The sequence below is a fragment of the Apteryx mantelli genome, chromosome 14 (assembly GCF_036417845.1).
Source record: "Apteryx mantelli isolate bAptMan1 chromosome 14, bAptMan1.hap1, whole genome shotgun sequence".
Lineage (NCBI taxonomy): Eukaryota > Metazoa > Chordata > Aves > Apterygiformes > Apterygidae > Apteryx > Apteryx mantelli.
This window is the reverse complement of record NC_089991.1, coordinates 13,175,306-13,183,917: the sequence shown is the minus strand read 5'-3', so window position 1 is coordinate 13,183,917 and position 8,612 is coordinate 13,175,306.

Below are 8,612 nucleotides of genomic sequence, written 5' to 3'. Positions count from 1 at the left end.
AGGGGCGGCTGGGCCCGCCCCCGGGAAATTCCCAGCCTGACGGACAAGCGCCGCAGCCAATCGGCGCGGGGCGGCGGGTATATAAGGAGGGGGGCGGGGCAGGGCAGAGCGGCCTGGTGACGGACGGGGCGCTGTCTGGGCGTCCTGCGGGCACGCCGCGGCCTCCACCCCACCTGGAGGGGGTGGTTGCTCTAGGGAGGCAACTTGGTGCCCCCAGGGGCTCTTCCCCCTCAGTCACCGAGGGCACAGAGGGCTGTGCTGTGGTGGGGGGTTGGTGAGGAGCCCGACTCCCCGGGGAGGCGGTGGGGAGAGCTGAGCTCCGGTGCCTGCAGCGCCTCATGGGAGAGTTTGACCCTTCTGGGGTATTGGGTAAAAGTAGCAGATGTGTGGGGGGAAGGGAGCTAAGGAAGCTTCAGAGTGCTCCACTGCTGCGTGCCCAGGGTGGATGTTGCTGGGGATCCAGCGCTGCGGCGGCGGCAGAAGCGGCTGCTGGGGCTCTCAGCGATGCCAGGCTTCCCCTGGGCCACAAAGCCCCGGCAGAGGAGCGCCGCGTGCCCCGAAGGCAGCCTGTGCCTGCACTGCCTGCTCACAAGCTGTCCCAGGGCTACCAGCTCTTCCTCATTAGCAGCTGAGGCAGAGAGGGTTCCTCTCTGAGGAGGAGGAGTCTGTCCCTCTGCCTTAAATTACATGAAAACAATTATAACCCTCCAGCTGGGCTGTTTCTTGTTAGCGATTCTTTTCCTCAGTGCTGCTGCTTTGATTATTGCATGTTCATGAACAGAAACAAGCCAGAAGAGCAAGGACTGAGAGGAACACCTTTTGGTTTCGCATAGGTCTTTGGGACTTGCCCACTAGCTACCTGACTTTCTTTCCTGTGTTGGTTTTGCCACAAGAAAGGTGTTACAGAATATATACAGAAAAACAGAAGCAGAGAAACCCTACTGTAAGTGAACATGCTGCTAGGTCTGCCTGCACCCGTTGGCTTTCCCTCCTGTCTGTAGCCGACTGCTACTGGGCTCTCTCAGAGGTGTCCTTTGCTAGAGGTCATGCTGTTTCCAGCTATCCCAGCCCTGGCTTCCTGCTCAGCTGTGTTCAGACAGCTCCAACACTTCTTGGCAATTAGAGGTTTTGGGGTACTGTCTGGGTAATAAAAAGGTTTTTTTTTAAAAAAAATCCTTCCCCCAACTGCTCTTAGCTCCAACCAGAACGTTGCCCTTGAAGCCTGGCTGAGTTGTAAGACAGAGCTCAGTGGGTGCTGGGACCCTCATGGGCTGTTTGGGTGTTCTCATGTCCAAGATCTTAAATGAGGACAAGAGAGGGAAGCATGGCTGTGCTCCAGAGCTGAGCATGCAGCTGTGATTGGAATCCATAGGCTCACGGTGAACAGAGAAAACCTTTGCTTTTGTTCCCCAAATAGCTTGTAAACCTTCAGAAAACCTGGCTTCAAAGCTAAATGCAGTCCCACAGAATGAGAAAGCATCTTCTTTATAAGACAGTGTCTCAGCCTGCAAAAAATAGCCAAGCTCCGCTCTATTTCTGTGAGGAGACAAGAGGGGGTGGCCTGACTCTTATTTCCAGCTTTCCAGACTGACAGCCGAAAAGCTGCCTCCCTTCCCCTCTGCTCCATCTCAGACAAGTTCACACCAAGAAAAACACTGTGCTACTCACCGGGTTGGGGTGCAGAGGGGCTCGGAGAGGGAGAGCCCTTTCGTCCACACGCTCTCTAGCTGCAGTCCACAAATGCAGGAAGACCATCTCAGCTGAGTTTACTTTTAGGCATGGAGAAGGGGAATTCCCCATGATGGAGGTCCCAGACAGCCTCTGTGTGGTTTTGGTAGGGAGCCAGGCACCATTTAAAGGGCTCTCCTTTGCCATTCTTTCCACACAAAGGGGGCAGCTGAACAGTTCCAGGTATTAGTCAGCAGAGGGAGGGAAGGAGGGGTCCGTCATCGAGGTTGGTGATTCACTTATGGACTACTAGAAAGGCTGGTTACATCATTTTCGTCACCTGGTTTCTGAGCAAGTCAACTGGGTTCGCAAATGCTTTGTGCTTCTCCCAAGGGAGAGCTGTTGCATCTTGCAGGGAGACGTTGTCATTGTCCAGCCTGCATTTCCATCCAAACATGCCATTCTTGGCCAAAACAGGAGGATGCTTCTCAGTGGGAGAGTAGGGAAGAGCTGGCTCCACTAGTGAAGCCAGACAGGTGATGTCACGGCAGAATTGCAGATAGTCCTGGAGACCTTCCACCGAGACATCTGATGGTTAGAACCAAAGCTGGAGCTGGCTGATGCTGGAATAAACACTGAAGACCCAAGCATTTCTGTATTACAGAGACCAGTTCCAGCTCTGAAATGCCTTGCCAGCAAACACAACTTTGTACCTGGCAAGGTGTCTTTGCCCTACAGTTGTGAAGCATGCCTGCAAAAAAGCTCTGTTGTAGTTTCACCAGTTTGGGTGGCGGTAGCACGGGTACCTGGCATGAGGGGTGAGCTTCCTTGGGGGCTGACACCCACCTGCAGCCTAGGCATCCCAGGACATGGTTAGTTGACACAGCACTCTCTTCTGCTGCATCTTCACCTCTCTAGCTAGCCGTGCAATGCTGGGTTAGGTCTCCACATGCAGTAAACAGCCCCGGTGGCCATGGGGAAAGAGCCTTGTCTGAGCACAGCCCTGAACTCCTCTCCCAAAGCATGGGGAGAGCGCTCCTCTCAGTCAGGGACATCCAGATCAGATTCCTCCTTCGATGACCCCAGGAGGATGGGGGACCCTTGTCTGGTGATTCTTAGAGCTGCGAGTTGACTGCTCTACTGAAAGGCCTGGTTGCTGCACTGGTGGGAGCACGCAGCTAAGCCCCAGGTTCTCCCAGTGCATCCAGAGAACATGCTGGGAGTGTGCCACGGCTGTGGAAACTTCTCTGTAAGGGCAGTGAAATCTCTATCTACACAGCTGTGCTGATATGAAGAGATTCACAGCATCTGAGTCATATTTGCCTCATTCCAGCCTGCCAGTGATGTTCAGGATCCCTTTTCATTAGTGTTACCCCACAGGACATGATACACCTGTTTGCCGTGCCACTGGGGCGTGAGCTGACTCTGACTTGGAAGCCAAGTGAATATATTAGCTAAAAGGCTGCTTATATTCACCCAGCACTGTGCTGCTGCCTGCACACATATGCACTTCCTTTTCTTTTTCCCCAGCTGACTGCTCTTTTTATTTCCATCTGAGGTTACCAACTCAGACTGGTCCAAAGGCCATCCTAAAAAGCCAGTGACCAGGACAGTGCCAGCTGATGCCAGAGGCTGTTGGTCCCATTGGTTTTTCCTCATTCCTCTGGTCCCTCAGTGCTCGCAGGAGAGAAAACTCACCTGACAGCAGCTATGATTCACTAGCACACAAGTGGCTCTGAAGATGAGTTCATAGTTGCCATTTTTACATGCTAGGGTTTTTTGGCGTGGAGAGGTGGGCTATGAAGTTAGAAGTCAGCACCTTCAGCTGAGGCTTATTCACGTGAGGTCACTGCCTCTGTTTGCTGCTGTACCAGGCTTTGCTGCAGGGAGCAGGGCGAGAGGGTGCATGAATGGGCTGGTACAGGTGTATGAGCTCTCCTCTTGCTGCCTGCCCCTCTGCTCCTGCTTCTTTCTATCCAGGCTTTGTCTGGGTTGTCGCTTCTCAGAGCTGGGTGGGAGGTGAGCATGTCTGGGACTGCCTGCAGTGCAAATCCCACATGGAGGGCCCAGCAGCCCAAGGCAACCAATAAATCCACTGATCCTAAATACTGCTAGTCAAGCAGTGCATTTAAACCCTGCTAGGGCAGAAGCTATGGTGTGAGGAGGCCAGCCAGAGTCTGGTTGTTCAGGGTGGCTATGCTGGAGAGCTGACCCAGGAGCAATGGAGGAGCAGAGGGGCAGCTGCAGAGCAGGCCGCAGGCACAGCCGGTTGGTGTGGTGCCCCAGGGACGTTTGTGGATTTAGATGGGCTCAAGGCCATGGGGGTGCTGCTGTTTAGTGCCTGTTGACATCAAAAGTGGGTTTCACTCAGGGTTGCTGTTTATATCGCGCTGATCTGATGTGTTCTGGTGCTTCGGTAGGGGAAGGAAAGCAGAAGGACGACAATGACGCTTTCAGAGCTCGGGAGGAAGCTTCGGCCACAGAAGGGGATTTCCACAACACTGTGATCTGCTGCCTATGCAAATTAGGAACTCAAATTAACCTGGCAGGATGGGAGGGCTCTGGGATGGAGGGCAAGGGAGAGAGGTGATGGAAGAGGGAGGGAAAGAAGAGAAAGGAAAGAGCAGGCTACTGGGAGAGGGAGAAAAGACGGAAGGAATGTGAAAAGAGTCAGAACAGGAGAGAGGTCAGCAGAGGGATGGAGAAAAGAGAAGTTGGGGAGGGATCTTGCTCCTCCAGACCTCCTGCAGAGCCCTGCCTTTGCAGGGGGTCAGAGTTGCATGGTGACTTTCCATGGATGCTGAGCTTCTTTTGCTTTGCTTGTTTTTCCCTCTTGTTGAAGGGGAGCTGCCTTCTCCCTCTGGCATGTGAGACAGGCTCCATATCTCCCACTTCACAGGAGGAAATTGCTACCCCTGGCCTTCCTCCAAAGCCTTTCCATCCTCCTCCTCCCTCCTCCATGATCAGCAGGGACCAGATTATGGTGGCACCTGGTGCAGTCCTGCCAGCAGATGTACCACAAACAGTGAGAACCAGGTCCCAGAAGGCCTCAAAGGATTTGCTTGCATGCCTTAAGCTTTGAAGTACTTGCAGTCCCGATCTGCAAGATCAACAACACACACAACGGATTTTCCCCTTTTCCTCTCTCCCTTGGCCATGTTTCATCCAGTTGTCATGCCTGAGAAATGGCCTTGTCAGCAGGCATCATGTCCTGCAATGACAGCTCCGTGGAGAACAGGAGGCAGAGAACAGCCTTGGGGCTCAGCACCACACACAACTCAGGCGACGGAGGTGACATGGGAGGAATAACATTGTGGCTTAGTATGATCACACAGTACCATCATGCCGGTAGCAGGTTTATGGCACACAAAGAGCCTCTCTGTCTCTAGGCTGCTCTCTGTGACATGAGTTTCTGGCTTTATCCGCTGGCTGGGGAAAAACAAGTTGTCTCATGTACCAGCCATTCCCCTGTGTTGGGGCACTGTGGGAAATGGGTCACCCAGTGAGCAGCACACAGATATGAGGGTCAATGCTGCTTCCTCCTCCTTTGGCAAGGAAAAAGGAATAGATAAAGAGAAAACCTCTGCCAGCTCACAAGACTCAAAGCCCTGGCTGCGTTTCTCCCTCTGGAGGATGGGGAAGACTGCAGATGAGGTGGAAGTGGCTCACTGAGATTGCAGCGTGGTGCCAGGTCAAGGACAGAGACCAATGTCCCGTGTGTCTCTGTGCACCAAACATGACTCCTCCCAGGGTCTGGTGGCCCCAGCAGCTGACTCAGAGGGAGAGGTTTGACCCTCCACACACAGAACACAGGCTCTTGGGGTTTTTTGGATGTTGCAACCTGTGAAATCTAGTGCTGGCTTTGCCTGGAAGCGAGCCCTTGCTACCAGCATTGCAGGTCAATGTGCAGAACAGCTGTACCCTGAGAGCTGGTGTGCAAATCCCTGACCCCAGGGATAGCTTTTCTGCAGGGATGCTGAAGACCTGAAGTGTGGATAGCCAGCACAAACCTACCTTCAAACCTTGCCCTGGTGACAACCTTCCTAATTCTTCCCCCTTTTTTGTTCCCATCGTTTTGTCCTCACCTTTCCTTTCATTGCTTGTCTTAAACTGCTTTCCTTCTTGTGGATCACAGAGGCAAGGCATGAGATGTGCCATTATTTGCCCTCAAACTGGGCAGGGTTGGAGTCAGCAGGTGGAGTGGAGACATTCCTGGAGGAGTTGTGCTATAAGGTGCATTTTCTGTAGAGACTGGGATGCTATAGGGATGAAGCTGTCTGTAGGGACTCTGACCTACTTGTTTATAGAGGATTGTCATAGGCAAAACAGTCCCAACCCCAAGGAATTTTGCTGAATTTAATTTATTGCTATTTAACACAAATTTCTAATCACCAATTTGGATACTGAGAGAAAAGGAAACATAAACAATTGAGCAAACAGTTAAGTAAACACCTTTCTTCTTCCTTTCTCAGGCTCAGCTTAAGCCAAACACGCATCCTCCCCAGTTCCTAGCCTCAATTTCCATTGTTTTCACCACAGGTTACACTTAGTCCATCCCAATTCCTTCAATGAGGCAATGGGTGGTGCAGGAGGTCAGGGTTGTGAGTTTAACTGTTTTTGTCTGCCCCGTCTCTGTGCTGCTTACTGGGTTTCTTCCACTGCTTTGTACAATGGAGAGGTACATTTAAAACCAGGCTCCAGAGCCTCTGTCATTGTGCTGCCATCCTGTGCATGGCTTGGTTTGCTTGGAGCCCTGTAAAAGCAACACACCAGCCCAGCACTTCCTCCTTCCTCACGGCTGCTTTTAACCAGAGATATTTTCTTTCTCTGGGCCTGGTGTGGAGTCCTTGGAAAGAGATGGAGTTAAATCACCTCATCCCTCACTGCAGCCGACTCTCCAGAGTAGGAAGGCAGCGGGTGCTCCTTGGAGGGTTCATTGAGCTGGCACTGGGAGATGCATTACTGCAATGCACGACATCAGACAGGAGCAGTTCTCTGAACAAGAGCTGGCTGCAGATTAATCATCCTCAAAAGATGGCATTGGGGTGAGAAACAGAGAACCCTTCCCCTGTGCAGAATGACTCCTAGGGCCATGCTTGTGCTTCCCAAGCAGCCTTCATTCTCCTAGGATTGCCTTCATGATGGGCAGCTCTTTGCTGATAGCTGTTCCTCAGGGTTTTGGAGGTGTTGTAGGGTGGCTGAGCCCCCCATGCTCACAGCGCGTGGCTGTTCCAACCTGTTTGCAGTCTCCATCATAGGGCAGCCCACCCTGAATAGCCCCAGATATGCTATCAACCACGGCAATGCAAAGGCAAGATGCTTAACTATCCGATGCTTAAACAGGATATGCTTAAATATGCTTAAATATTTGCAGTGATTAAAATGCTGCTGGCTGGTTTTTGCTCCAGCTGTAGCACAGCTGCTGGAGATGGATTACTGCAGCACTGGGGGCTAGGTAACAGGAGGAAGGCCTTTCAGCAGCAGGCATTTTCAGGAGAAGTCTTCCAGGAGATGGAGTCCCTTCAAGGAGGAAATCCCATCTTGCTCTCCCTCCCCATCCCCAAACACTGTATAACTTTGGTATCTTGCCCTCAACACAGGAGCGGCCGGGAGCGGAGTTCATAGCCGCACCCTGCCAGGGAAATTCCTAGTGTGTGGGAATGAAAGACGCCACTCTTGGTGCATCGGGGGCAGCTGGGATTTCTGGCGGGTGCATCTCCCCAGGGCCTGGCCTAGGGGAGCAGACCCAGAAGGGCTGTCTGATTTCATACACTTTCCTGTGCCACATCAAGGCAGCTGGGCTGTGGGTAACAGCGTCACTGATCACAGGCCATCGCATCATAGCCAGAAAATTCCCTGGAGCATTTACTCCTGTGCCCAAGATATACACACACACACCCCTATACACACATCCCACACTTGGAATAGCCTCAATTTTAGCAGCAAGAAAGGGGCCCATGAGCAAGCTGGGCTGATGGCTTGCAGGTTGCAGCCCTGTTCTAATGCCGACCTCCCCCATGCCCTTGAGGAGCAGAGGTCCCCTGCCCTGAATCTGACTCCCCAGGGCACAGTGCTGGGGTCTCTCCCCTGAGCCAGCAGATTTCCTTGGTGCCTGAAAGCAGCTGTTCCCAGCCCCTGCCTTGCCCCAGCATGGGGATTTGCCCTCAGGGTGGACCCCAGGCCCTGACACCCAAACGCCCTCCAGGCTGAGAGGTGCCTGCTCGAATCGCCTGGCCCCAGCAGGAACGCGGCACAGGACGAGGCCAGCTCCTCCCGGGTCTCACACACGCACAGAAGCCACAGGCGGACCTGCAGAGCATCTGCCCTGCCATCGCAGCTGCCGAGCTCAGCCCTCCGGTAGCTTCACGCCTCTGGTAAAAAGGCAGAGAGTTGCAGCGCTGAGCCACAGGAAGAGACAGACAGATCAAGATTGGTGCTTATATCCTCCCTTCAAAACATCTGGTGCGTCTTTGCAGCAATTTCCCACCAAAACAGGCAAAATGTGAGCTGCTGAGGGGGGCAGGTGCATTCAGCTGCAAAGGCACCCAGCTGTCTTTGGAAAAAGGAGGCACATTTCTACTTAGTTGTGCCATGCAAGCATGACAGGGGAGCACAAGCCTGTATCTGAGAGGCTGAAAAAGCTTCAGCAGGGCTGTTTTCCCCCCAGGAAAGGCTTTTTTGTCACAAGTGGATGTTTAGCAGGAGAGCATAGAGGGAATTTTCAGTGGAATAACACCAAAATGAATTGTTTCAACTTCCGCAGCTTGTCTCTACACGTTACTGCTTCTCAATTGGCTCCCCTGATTTTGATGTTATAATAATATTGCATTATTATTTCTAATACTGCTTTGATATTTTGAAGGTAAGTCTTTCCTCACCAGGCAGTTCTAAGGAAAATTTGGATAGTTAAGGGGTTTTGTTCTGACTTGGAAACAATTGAAAGT